The 14,054-nt window shown below is 37.3% G+C and overlaps 1 protein-coding gene across 1 annotated transcript in view; it reads left to right on the top strand.

Moving 5' to 3' along the window:
* LOC122571805 (protein tyrosine phosphatase type IVA 1) overlaps window positions 1-14,054 on the top strand; it is a 73,677-nt gene that overhangs the window by 1,088 nt on the left and 58,535 nt on the right. The window lies entirely within an intron of this gene.

Genomic DNA, 14,054 nt, shown 5'->3' with positions numbered 1-14,054 from the left:
GCCGAAGCACGCTGGCTTTAACCCTACTATGATCATAGAATTTTTATATTTCAATTCTGTTCCCGTTTTAGCAAACCAAGAAGAGTGGTGCTGCTTTAAAACGATATTTAGTATAGAATCGAAACGTTAAAAATTGCTACGCAATCTCTAATTTAATAATTGCGGATATTTATACATTTATAGGAAATTTGAAAGTGCAAAATTCCACAAAATGTACATAGGTACACGTAATACGAAAATATATAAAATATTCAAAGTATAACACTTTCTATAACAGTTGGTAGGTAAAACAATTTTCTACGGAAGTTCTTCTGTTTTAATTATACTCTCAAAGATAAGAATTTTGGGTAAAAATTCGCAATCTATTAATGACAAATTCCTTGTGAATATATACAAGTAAGAAACCATGCGTACCAATATAAGAAATCTTCTCATATCGTTGGAAGTTGAAATATTTCTTAAAGTTGGAAACCTGAAATTGCGTTGAAAATGGCTGAAAGAATGTAACGGGGTTAAGCAAGATCGGCCAGACCTGCATTTTTTCTGTAGCGCGAGTTCTCTTTGTAAACACACGTTCAGTTGGCCAAGTCCGAGTGACAGGCCGAGGTCGGTTGCGAACGAAGGCACGCTCGTGTGACACGCGGATCGCACGCCAGGGGCACGCATGCTTCTGTTTTGCCTCGCGTACATGCTGACCAGCAGCGATCCACGCGATAATCGATCGTAAGCACACACCCTTCTCTTCGATTCTCGTATCGAATGATATTCCAGTTTATGATGTATTACCTGTCGTCTTAATGTTTTTAAGTGCGAAATGTTGTTTACTTTCGCTCGAGTTAAACTGGCAGATTCTCGCCATCTGCTGTTAAGTTCAGATTTGTGCGTGCAGCTACTTCGGAAAAGAGGCGAATGTAATACGGTACGTATCTGTAGGATGAAGCTTCGAACGTATTTTTATAATTCATGTTATAGTTATATCGGGAATACAGCAGCGAATTTAGTTTCGAGTTGCATGAAGGCAGCCACTGTTCTCACAATTGCAACTGATTCGTCACTTTTGATCGCTGAAAGTCACTACGCTGATCGAATGCTTTTTAAAAAAAGGTATTTCAAAGAACGTCGAGTGCTTACCGCGTTTTTATACGAAGTAAGGTGATATTTTTGTTTTTTATTTTTTTTTTTTAATTAATTCATATGATGTCTTTAGCCAATACGAATCCGGTACTACACTGCGCCCCCTCCCCGCTGGCGGGGCGCCTATGAAGGTTCACTCCAGGAGGGAAAAAAAAGAAAGAAAAGAAAAGGAAAAAGGTTAAATCTGTTAAACAATTATTGCGCAAAGCCTCGCAGAGTGTATGTAGTGTATAATGTACACTATGATTATATATTACCGTTCATAAGTTCGGAAGAATGTATATTTAACATAACCTACCAGTGCAGGTCAAATTGACTGTTTTCAAACTTTTACACAAATGTAACCATATTTAAAGGTTGTCATATCGCTTCATAATTTATGACTTTTTCTAAAACATGCATACAATTTATTTTTCAGTATTTACTTTTAGTTTGCCCTAAAAATGTCAAGACTTTAAAAAAAAATTATAAAAAAGATAACGGACATAGAAGAAGACTGTTCAGATGAACGAGAAACCAAAGCAACTGAAAACAGCATGGAAACACATGAAAAGCTATTTACAACCGAATCAGAATTGAATATTATCTATAAATAAGCGTTTATGTCCAGGGCAAAAAGAAAAGAAATTATCGTTGACAGCAAACAGTGAGACTGTTGCGGCGGACCAACGTATCGAAACTGGGCCCGATGGGACAGTTTGAAAAGAAATAGATGCAAGTCCCAAACCTGGCAGGACATCAGTTCATAATATTTTTAGGGATATGCTAAACGGCATATAATGAAAGGACAAGTAAAGACGGCATTTTATCTTATCATTGATCTCCGTATAAGGGATCGTATAATAAAATGTACGGAAGAAGAAGTATTTAGAGTATTGGAGACTAAGGAAGAGCTAGATGCAACAATATATAGCATCTGCTATATAGCCGCGGTACATATCAGGCAAAGAATTTAGATGTCCTCATATTTGTGAAATAAAATTTGGAGACCTGCGATTTTTTCAAAAACAATGAGCAAGAATGACTTTGCTGAAATTATGAGGTTTATACGATTTAATAAGAAGAGCGAAAGAAGCCAACGTTTACGAACCGAAAGATTTGCAATGGTAGCTATAGTATGAGGCCGATTTATAGAGAATTCACAAAATTGTTATAAACCTGGTGCATACATAACTTTTGTATAAAGAATCGCTGGAAGAAAGCCACACGATAAAACTATCAACAAGTTCAGAGTCATTACTACAAAAAAGCTTGTCAAGTAGAAACTTGTAGAGGTTACAAAATTACGAAAATATGTATGTGACAAATGTACGTTTGACAATAAGACAATTTGTAAGAAATGCAGCAAGGTTGAATAAGATATGTCTCTATACAAATAAAAGCGTAATTTTATTCAAGTCCATTTTAACCGAACATGGTAGGAATAGGTATACACGAAGTGTCGGTAGGTTTAAGGATTATTACAAAAATCGTTCAAATTTCCTCAGCTACGTTGTATTACAAATCTGTAAAATTTTGTAAATTGAATGAAAATATGTAAAAATTATATTTTTAGATTCGGATAGATCGTACATTGTTTCGTCTATTCTCGTAATTCTGACATTAATGAATTCTAGAATTCCTAGCATTATATGTTTGAAGTTAACAGTATCCGGTCACTTAGAAACGCAAATGTAGTATTGATAGCTTTGAAGTTATCGTGTGATCAACGTCGTAGCTCTACGTCGTTCGTTGTACACATGTCGACTCACGTTGTATCGATGTCATATAAACGGAATTGTGACTATTTCCTGTTTCTTCTTTATTGTCAATAATCCACTGAAATTTGAATTCCATATACAATAAACTTATTCCACGATTGAATATCTGGTGTAAATGTTACGTAATATTTGTGTTGTAAAAAGAATATAACGCTTTGAAAAATGCTTGGTTCACGTTCTGCAGTCGTGTTAATAAATTAGAATATATTTATGATCCGTCACGCGTTCCACAGACGTCGACTGACGTCAAATAACGCAAGGTCATGCGTGCATCTTCCAGCCGCTTGACAATTTATTAATTTGCAGTTGTTTCGAACAGTTTACCGACGGGCGTCACGAAATAATTGTCGAATAGTATTTTTTGTCGATATTTCTCTCTTTTCTGTGCATAATTCGTGTTTTGTATTTTTAGATCGTGGTCCGATTGATCTTTGTTAGATAACATAGCGTGATCCTAACCTTCTTCTCTCCTTCTTTTTAACGATATAAAAATAGGTTAGAGAAAATTATTGGTATTAAAGAGATACATTTTTTAAATGGATAGTAATTTATTCCAGGGTCACTGTGATTGATGTATCAAGGTTAATCGCGGTTATTTCATAATAAAAGTATATATGATTAAGAGAGGTTACGTATCTGTGTTGTCTTTAATCTGATGGAATATAACGTGACATTCTAAAATTAAAATTATTTGAGATATTTTAAGTAGTTTGCAGATTAAATATTTACGTTCTTAAAATGCATCTATATAAATGAATATGCACGTGAAAATTAATTTATTCGTAGATTACAATTTTTAAGCTACTACAAAATTACTTTCTATTGTAATTCTTTAATTATTCCAGAAATAAGTAAAAGATACATATGTTTTTTTCTCATTGTTGGAATAATTAAAGCGATATTAAACGAATCTTTATACGACGAAAAAGCAAGTAACTATATTTATAAAACAAATTTTATTATTTTTTGTTTATTATATTTTTTTTTTCTTTTTTTTGTACGTATTTTCTATACGGGACCATTTTAAGCCCATCCATTGGCTTTTAAGGTCATTCATATGTTCAAACTAAAGATCTTTCAATAACAAATTGTTTTAATTGCAATAAAGAAGGAAGAACAGATTATACATTTATTTTCTGCTTTCACCTCCCTGTTCATTTCCCATCATTATCTTGCTTAGCAATTGTTATTGTCTGTATGTCACACACGTGTCACTTGAAATCATAATATGATCACTGTAATTGTCAAATGACTATGGGCGGTTTCCGCCATGAATGGACGATTCATGGATCATATACTCTGTGTCTATATAAAACGGTCAGCCAGACGTAGCGTATGCGTTGCTCGTTGACCTTTTATCAGAATTTGACGATACCATAAATATTATTAGAAAAGATAATATACTTTAAAACAGATTCAAATTACTTAATAAATTATTCTCCGCTTCTTTGTTTCAAAATTATCGTTCCTAATGACAGTAAAACGGAGCAAACCCTACGAAATGTATAGAATTCAAATACACACCGTATCTCTTAATTCGAAGTTCAGTATTATAATTTTCCAATAAATACTTTATGTTACTCTGCATAATATTTTCCTACAATATTATCGTAAACTTCTTCTCTTTCAATCCTATTAATATCAATTGTCGATAGGACCAATTGAATACCGTCATATACACACAGGATATTTAATAGAATATCTAATGTCGGTTTTGCAAACATGATATTTCGTGTATATCGAAGAATGATATTTTAGACAACAATGGATAGTGCTTCTGTTAAATCAGCCGATATATAGTGAAGAAGGTTTTATTGCACGATGTGCATCGAATAGGTTTTCTGTCAGGCATCGTGAAGCTTTCAGAGGTTCGACTACTTTCAATGCGTTTACCATTCAGTCATCGATACACCGAGTTTGTCTAAATCGAATTTATTCCAGTAATCCGGTGCTAATTCCGCGGCTTTGTTAAATGGCCAATGACAAATCGATTTTGTCAATAAAGGCAAGTTTGCTTTTTCCCAAGAACTTCTTCGAAATTTAATTTTAGCTTTACCTTCGTCGTCGTATAGGGTGTTTCGTTGTACCTTGGATTCCCCAATATCCTCGTTCCTCTTCCCTATTTAATAATAGAAATTTTTTAACGATAAAAGTCTGCATTCTTTGATATTTTAATTCTTTTTATCAACAATGGAAATTTTCTAGCGATACTGGAAATTTGCGAGCGATAAAAATTCGTTGGAAAAGAAAAAATATATTTTCCCCAATCTTTATCTGTATCCTTGATCTTCCCTTCCTTGAAAGGACATTAAAACGATTCAATTTGTTTCAGAAAAATACGAATATCTTTTCCTGTCGTGTCGCTTGATCCACGAAGGGACTAACTGAAATGCAATATTTCTACATAATTCCTCGTGGACACGGCGTACGACCGGAAGTCTCGTCCGGTAATAACTATAGCGAAGATCGTCAAGAATTTCCGACTATAGCCTATTGTTCTTTTTTCATTATGTTCTCGAGATAATCATAGATGTGGAGAATAATATTCTGCGATTACAAACGTATACATGTACAGCGCGTGTTACAAGATACGATATGAAATTTTATGAGACGAATTCTGTCAATGACCGCGCACACTCGTCTACCAAAGAGTCACATCGAGCTGTATGATTTCGATCTTTCTGATCTATCTAAATGGACTACGCGTGTACTGCTTAAAGATTCGATCGTTCGACCTTCGACAAATTGACGATTTCAAACAAGCTTTACATCGAACGTTCGTACTTATCGTTACATTTATTTCCTTGTCTCGAAACATGCTGTATCAAACGATCGATGGTTGCAAAAATATTCTCAAGGTTCGGTACGAACCAGACACCCTGTATAAGCGTGTTGAGATAGCGCAACTTGGAATACAAATTGGTAAAGTTGCAACGCGAGTCGCTCGCAGGGTATCCTCGCATTTGAAACAGTTCGATGGACGTTATTCTCGTTCCCGTAAATTACCAGCAACGTTGTACGGTGTTGTCAGGGGGAAAAAATGAACGACGTCATCCACTCCCACGGACCGTGCATGGAACGCAGAGACAAACGTTTCGCGTGCAAATTTTTCCTCGCTGCAGACCGTCTCCTATCGTTTGCACGTCTTCCGTAAATGTCTGCTCGAGTCGTTTGAATTTTCTATATTTGCGTTCTATTTTTAGCAGCTCTGCCGCCTTCCTCTGCGCGACCTGACAAAATCGTTCGTGGTTAGTTAGGTTGTTTATTCGTGATCGAGGTTCGAACGCGTGTTCGTTTAAATCGCTCGTGAAATCGATCACGGACTGGCCGGTTTGCCGGAATCGTATTTCAAAGTCGTTTGCGTTTAAAGTAGCCTGTGAACCTGCCTGCGAACGAAGGGTAGAAATGGCCACAATGGCCACAATGGCTACTCAAGGTTTCAGCTGGATGTGTCCGTACCTCTTTTACTCTCGGTATGTTGTTACCTACCTGTAGCAGGTAAAACAGGTAAACGCGGAGAAAGTCGCGGTTTATCCAAAGTGAGACTCGAAGTACGTAGCTGCGTCGAAATGAGAATGGAACCACGCGAAATACGTTGGCGTGCGCTTAAAAAACAGCTAGAAAAAAGCAGAGCGCAGAGAAAGCTGTTGACTCTCGATGGTTTCTGGCAATCGGCATCAAAACAGAGATTAAAATTCTCACTCCGCTTGATACGGTTGATTACGCGCGTTTATCAACAGTACCAATCGCAAACTAAACATTTACTTTCCCACCAGCAAATCCAGCGTACGCTCCATCAATCATTATACAATCCTCTGTGTTAATAAACGAACAGGTAGAACATTAATCATCTTGAAATTGCCGCAGCCAAACTTCTTTCTTCCGTTTCCGAAACGATGCCACGCGTTTTCCTCAAACTTTTCAACCTGTCCAAGCCGTGATATTTCTTATCCGTCTTAGCGTATGCTAATGAGACGATATTGTGGCTGGCGTCAACGAGTTACAGATAAACGCGCTCTTACCAGGCACCTCGCAAAAGTTTCCACTTTCAGAAGTTTCTCGTCGGTTTACGTAGGATGGGAAAAAGATGCGCTTCTTTTTTCTTTCGTTTCTTTTTTTCTTTTAGTCGGTTTATCTTTAGAATTCGACTCGGTTATTCTCTTGGCGTAGGTTACGATGCCTCGCGCGTTTTAAATATTTATAACCGGCGTATTGTTTGTTGGAATTGTACTAAAGTTAGAATTATCGTGACTCGATTAAATCTCTGGTTAAACGATGGTCGCTCGAAACTTGGTATTACTTCTTTGAAAAATTTGTCAGTTGATAATCGTATTAAATGGATCGATCGGGAAAATTATACTTTGATTGAAACAATATCAGGTAAATACAGACGTGTGCGTGAATATGTAATTATAATATTAGTGTTATTATAATATTAGATTTATTTATCGCCATTGAAACAGACTATTGAAACTATGACTATTTAATTTGAACTTAACGTGGTAATGTGATACAATTAAAGCTATTAAATTCGTTTAACTACTCAACGTGCAACTCGCAACTCATAACAACTCGACAGCTTATGAATAACGATTGACCCGCAGCTATTCGCAGCTTACTCGTAACTTCCACTGCAACTATCGACTATTGATCACTCTCTTCACCGAGCGTTTACAGCACAGTTTTCGATATTCCTGTTACAGGTACAGCTGTTGATGACCCAACATCTTTTTCGTCACCTGCACCTTTTTGAATTTGCTCGTTGTCCTAAAGGTCCATCCTTCGGGATTTCTCATCCTTCCCAACCCGTCCACACTTTCGTTTTCTACCTGTAGTTCATCGGCATTTTCCTCAGGGTTTTTCCACGGTACTACAGTATCGCGTTAAAAGTGTTACCTTGGATAGATCTTGAACGTACTGTTGGGTATTTACCACGGGTAAAAGCGCCTGGAAAGAGATGAGATCGACCTGTGCCGTTGGAATCATAAGCAAAAGACAGCAGCGTAGAAAATATTAGCCTGTCGAACTTGTCTCGCTGACGAAAATTCGATTTACAATTTATATCGTGTTGGCAACTAAGTGACCGCGGCTCTTGTCAATACCAGTCAATAATAAAGTCCGCAATCACTTGGTTACCGACCCAACAGATAGATCGTAGCATCAACTTTCTCGTAATTAGCCCTGTGAATAGATGTAGATGGAACGTGAGCTCGTTCATCTGCCGAACAAAAATAAGCAAAAGACAGCATCGTAGAAAATATTAGCCTGTCGAACTTGTCTCGCTGACGAAAATTCGATTTACAATTTATATTGTGTTGGCAACTACGTGATTGCGACTTTTGTCATTAGCTGGTAGTGACAAAGTCCGCAATCACTTGGTTGCCGACCCAACAGATAGATCGTAGCATCAACTTTCTCGTAATTAACCCTGTAAATAGATGTAGATGGAACGTGAGCTCGTTCATCTATCGAAGAAAAACTGTTGCCTCGATGATAGATTTTCCATGTTGCCTTGAATCAGTCGTGTCGGACAAAACGGTATAATTGATAAAGTAGGAAAACGAAGATATCGATGCGCGATATGTCGGTCAGAAATTACTCATGCCCAGGTGAACGGGTTCCCTTTAAAAAAAGAACGTGCCATTAGTCAGACGTGATAGACGAGAACTTGTTTGCTGTAAAGCGAGTTTTACTAGAAAAACCGTCTGCTACGTTAGTCATCCGAAGTGATACAGCGTGTTGGCGAAGAAGCAGCTTGAATTCAGAAACAAGCACGCCTTTTTTCTTTCTTTTTTTTTTTTTTTAAGAAAAATGCGCGAAAATGTAATCTTACGAAAAATTTTCCCAACTCGGCAAGAGGGTTAACATGTTACTTTTGAAACGGAGAAACAGTAAATTAAGAAACACAAGGGAAAATACAAGTAGTAAGATACAGTATCGATTGAGAACTTCTTTTCTTTTTCTTCGCTTTTTTTAGATTATTAGTAATCGTATGGATATCTCAACGAACGTACGTTTTGTTTTTGACTCGTCGTACAGAATTCGTTCTTATATCGAATAGCTTGGCGATATAACGTTAACAGTTAGAGCTACGATTGCTAAATATCATAACATATTGTACGATGTCTGGTCTTTCGCAAGTCCAGTTTTGCTTCAATTCCAAAAATACGAAAATCCATTATCCCTCGTATAATGTAACGTACAAATTGAAATCATATGTGTAGTAAAAAAAATTGAAGATTGGTGTACAGTTGTATATCTACAAAAACGACGATATTTAATGAACTAAAGAAATGCTTTAAAATTACTCTACGCTTCTGATTGTACTATGTATACATTAAATTAGCGTACAAAGTACTACAAAAATGATTGTATACTTGGTATATCGCGACCCAATATACATATTATACTTGGTAGAAGAGATACCACGAGGCCATAAATTATAGTAATACAAAGTTTGGCTAACTCTTCCACGATACGATACAGGAAATACTCGGGCAAACATAGCATTTAAACGTTATTATACATAATCAGGTTTCATTATCTATTAATATGCTTATAGCGGCTAGATAAGGTGCGAATTTTTGATATTTAACGTCTGACGCGCAAAATAATCTTGACGAAAGAAACGTTAAACGGTTTTCCAATCGAAACACATTTCCCTCGTCTCTGTTCGAATTTCACGTCACGCGTTTCATCGTAATTCATCATCATATATGGTGAAAATTGAATTCAGGTAATGTTCGTCGTTTTTACATCGGATAATATTCTACTATTCGGTAGAACGTTTCGCAAGGTTGCATAAAGTGAATTAACATCGTGCAATACAGAATGTCATGAGTCAGAATATCATGTTCTTTCGTGACAATGGTATATTATACTTCGTCAAACTGCTTGCCGAAGCCACGTGAAAAACTTTCTTCGCTCGACCAAACAGCTGTTGAAAGACAAAAGGAAATAATACGTTGTATCGCGTTTAACAGCTTTTTACCATCGTAACAAGTTTTTCTATTTCGATCGTGTCTTCGTTTTCGTTTAAGCGTGGCAAATCAAACAAATTTGCAACGTTCCGAAAACGCGAGATCGCGACGAGAAATCACAAAAACGGTTCACACCGATACAAAGTTTTCTAACGTTTCGCGAATGTAACGTGAAACGTATTAAACGGTTATATATCACGTGGAGGCTCGGTTGGTCTTAAATAAAAAATATAAACGACATGACGATATATCGAAGCTTTCAGTGTGCAATGATGATGACGGTCGTTGTGATTTATCTGATCGCGGATCAGCAATAGCTCACGTGAAATATATTATCTGTTCGCACTTGACGAAACTTTTCAAATTAATTAAAACGAGTATCTCTGATATCGTAGAGATCTAGCTAGAGATACGGAGATAGAATTGGCCGTGCACTCGAAAGAAATTAATTGCAAAGAGTAAAATAAAATTTAATCTTGGTTCTCGCGATACCTGAAATTCACGTATGCAAATGTTAGGAAGATCAGAATGCACGTAGATCGTATGGTTCGTTCGACGTCCTTTTCCTTTTTCTCCTTTTATTTTCTTTTTTTTTTTTGTAATTTATTTTAACGCCTTAAGCGTTCACCCCCTCAACTATCGACACGCGTTTCTAACTCGGCTTGTACATCGTCGGTGCGAAGGTTTATCGAAGACGTACGAGTTGAAAATCGAACGGAAAGAATGACGAGAACCATGACGAAGGATCGATATCAATATCCTTGCACTCTCATCGGAATATGTCGGACGTTCAGGGAATTCATCCCGGTCGGGTAACGCGGTGCACGATTTTTCTGAATAGAAATCTCGTTATCACCTTGACGTCTCGCTTTACAAGACCACGTGCGCATCTAGTTTACGCGGGGACATCGAATTACGCGCGTGCTCGTATTTCACCTGTGTAATGCTTATTAAATTTAGCACATGTGATTGAATCCTTAGAGCGGCCGCGAGCCACTCTTTGTTCGCCAAACAGGCCTCGCGCGTCGCTAAGGAAGAGGTGTATATTTTCTTTGTCCGAAGAAGCGGACAGGTTTCCAGGGTTGGGAAATGGCGGGGAAAATACGTGGGTGGTGACTCGTTGAAACGGGAGACAGATGGAAGAACGTGTCGCGGAATTGGATTGTACGGTGACAGCTGTTTGCGGATGGAACAACTTTGTTTCGGTGAAACTCCTTCGATCTTGTAGGTCGCGCGGGCTTTTAGATCTTCAGGATCGCACAAGTTTCAAACCGCGATCCGTCTTTCCTTTCTTCTAGCTTTTTTCGTCCCAAAGTGTACGCGAAGATTCTTTAACACGTGTTGGAAGTAAAATTGGCGAAGGAGATAGGAAGAGCGAAAACTAGAGAGATCGTTCGTAAAGGTACGCTTTGTTACGATTTATTAGAATATTGGTATTTTATTCGTCTTACGAGAGCTTGTTCTTATTGAGAGAAAAATTGTAGTTGACTGTAGCACAGCGAATAACGGATCCCGTGTTTTTGGAGCGGGTTTTTTAATCGCGTCGTTTGAAAATTATTCCGAATTAAATTAAGAAAAACCTTTCTTTTACGGATCAAATAATTAGTCTCGATGGGATCGATCGGTTTAACTCGATGGTAATTCAAATACGAAGTTGGATATTTGTTAGAAGGGATATCGACGTCAAAATTAATTTCCACAAATATTATTATTAAACAACAGATAATTATTATTAAACAACGAACGATATTATTTAAATACCGTCGCGAATATCCAGAGTGGATTTTGTAGAAAAGTTAATCATGCTCGAAAGGAAGTAGAGGAATATCAGTCTCTGCCGACCGGAAATATCGATTTATCAAACAATCAATCTTACGCAAGATTCTTCAACCGGAGAAGCATCTATATTAAATATATTATTATATTCTTATTTTGTGTTCATTTTATTTCTACTTGTACAATAACGTTTCGACGATAATTTATTTGTACGAAGAAATATATCCTTCGCAGACGTACGCTTAAAATAACACGATAACGATACTGTATTTTCGACGTATCGCGGGGAGACGCGGTCGTGAGAGTACGCGTCAACGGGAGTCGTAAATTCCCGTTACGATTGTAAGAATCGACACCACGAATAGATCCGATCCCCTTATTTCGGTTAGGATAATAGGGGTTCTTGTTGTGGTATAACGCTGCGATTTACAGGGTTATAAATTTATATATTTCCAACACTTACTACACTAAACAGATACAGCGTGATTGACGAATACGAATCGAGGAGGTGAATTTGACTGTTCTAGAGGAGAAAGAGACTGGGGGGAGTGACCGCTCTCTCTCGTGTTGAGAACAAGTAAGTTTCGTTCTTGTGTGATTACGGAGGAAAGCTCGGTGTGGGTGTGTCTTTTGAACTAAGAAAACGGATTCGTTGCTCACACTTTTCGTTGGTAGAGTGAGGGCAACGATCTGCGATGACCATTGATTACAGCCAACGTGAACAGATGACGATCGGAGGAGGAAGCCTCCGATCGGCGTGGCTCGGGGTTGACTTTATTCGTAGAAAAAAATCGGCTTTTTCGATTGGACACTTATGCACTTTTTTCGTTAGGTGACTACCTGCTTTCTTCGTAATTTGTAAGAACGTACAATAAACCCAAGAACCGTTTTAGGTACCAGCTATGTACCGAAAATATTTCTAGGATGAGGAATTCCTTCATGTCAAACATGCGAAGCGAAAGCATATCGAAACAATGACGTTAAAATGTTAACGTTTTATCATGGGTCCTTGGATTTATCCAAGGTCGGAAGGACGGTGCGTAGACCGTCGGTGGTCAGGCAGCGCGGGATGGAGTGCAGATGTTTTGCGCGACATAACAGATACCAATACCAATACTAAAGTATATATAATACTAAAGTATATTAAAAGTATAACCGCGACGTCCAATTCAACGTGAATTCGATCTCGACAGAATCCTATCCTGATCAAAATTTATACTATCAATCTTTTTTCTCGTTCTTTTTTCCCAAAAGACTTTCGCGGATTTTCGTTTCATACGCGGGGTGGAGGCGGTGGGGGAAAACACGCAACACGCGCGAACGAGCAAGTAAACACAGCGCGCGTTTTATTCGCGCGCGTAACGAGCGTCTATGTACCGGCAACAAAGAACAATGGCCGGAGTGGAGGAACAAAGGGAACGTTTAGAAAACACTCGCGAAACAATCGAGTGAATGTCGATCGATCGTACGCGTCACTCGCAACCCCGTTTGTACAGTGACTTCTAGCTTTCCCTGCGAAACTCGCGATTTGCAAAAAAAAAAGAAAAAAAAGAAAAAGGAAATGATAGAAGGGAAAAAGGACGAAAAAATCCACGATCGAAAAATAGTTGGTATACCGCAACTTTGATCTCTTAGGCACGACGCGCCACTATAGTGGCTCACTCTACTGACTTATTCGCTCACCGTCTGAACTAACTGATCCATTTTATTTGTCTTGCTTCACAATTTTCTTGTCCTCGCAATGTTTTATAACAATGTTAACAATATATACAGGCAGAATATATAGTCTTTGTTTTTGATACGCCAGTGTCAGATATCGATTGTTGCTTTCCATTAAACTAAATTTTTAACATGCCAATCCGCATCCTTACGATATTTTACAATCTTCGATCTAAAAATGTCGCTAGAAAATAGAAAACGAGGAGCAATTTGTTACAATTCCGAAACAGACTCGGCTCACTATAATATAGAAAATATGAAATGAAAAAATTGCATATAATTTTTTATAGAATTATCTGATATAAAATATAAAATAATGTCGTATAAAAATAACGTGAAATTACGATAAATAATCCCGTAAAATACAAACTATACGTTATTCGGAAACAGTGTTTCAGATAGAACTTGTCTTATTTCGAGAGAGCAATCTGACCATGGTCGCCGATCTTTTCTAGGTGGATACACCTCCGAGACTCGAGGGTGTTCTTTGTTTTTTTAAATCGTACGATACATTTTTTAGACGCGATTCGATGCAGTTTTTAATTCTCTACAGAAGAGTATACAAGTACTTGATTCGAAAAATGATTAATTTAAAAGAATCTTAAATTTAATTTTTTTTTTCTTTTTTTATTTTTTTTATTTTTTCATTTTTCTTTTTTTATTTTTTATTTTTTTTTATTTTTTT

Source organism: Bombus pyrosoma, linkage group LG10, assembly GCF_014825855.1.
Source record: "Bombus pyrosoma isolate SC7728 linkage group LG10, ASM1482585v1, whole genome shotgun sequence".
Lineage (NCBI taxonomy): Eukaryota > Metazoa > Arthropoda > Insecta > Hymenoptera > Apidae > Bombus > Bombus pyrosoma.
This window is presented reverse-complemented; position numbering and strand designations above follow the sequence as displayed.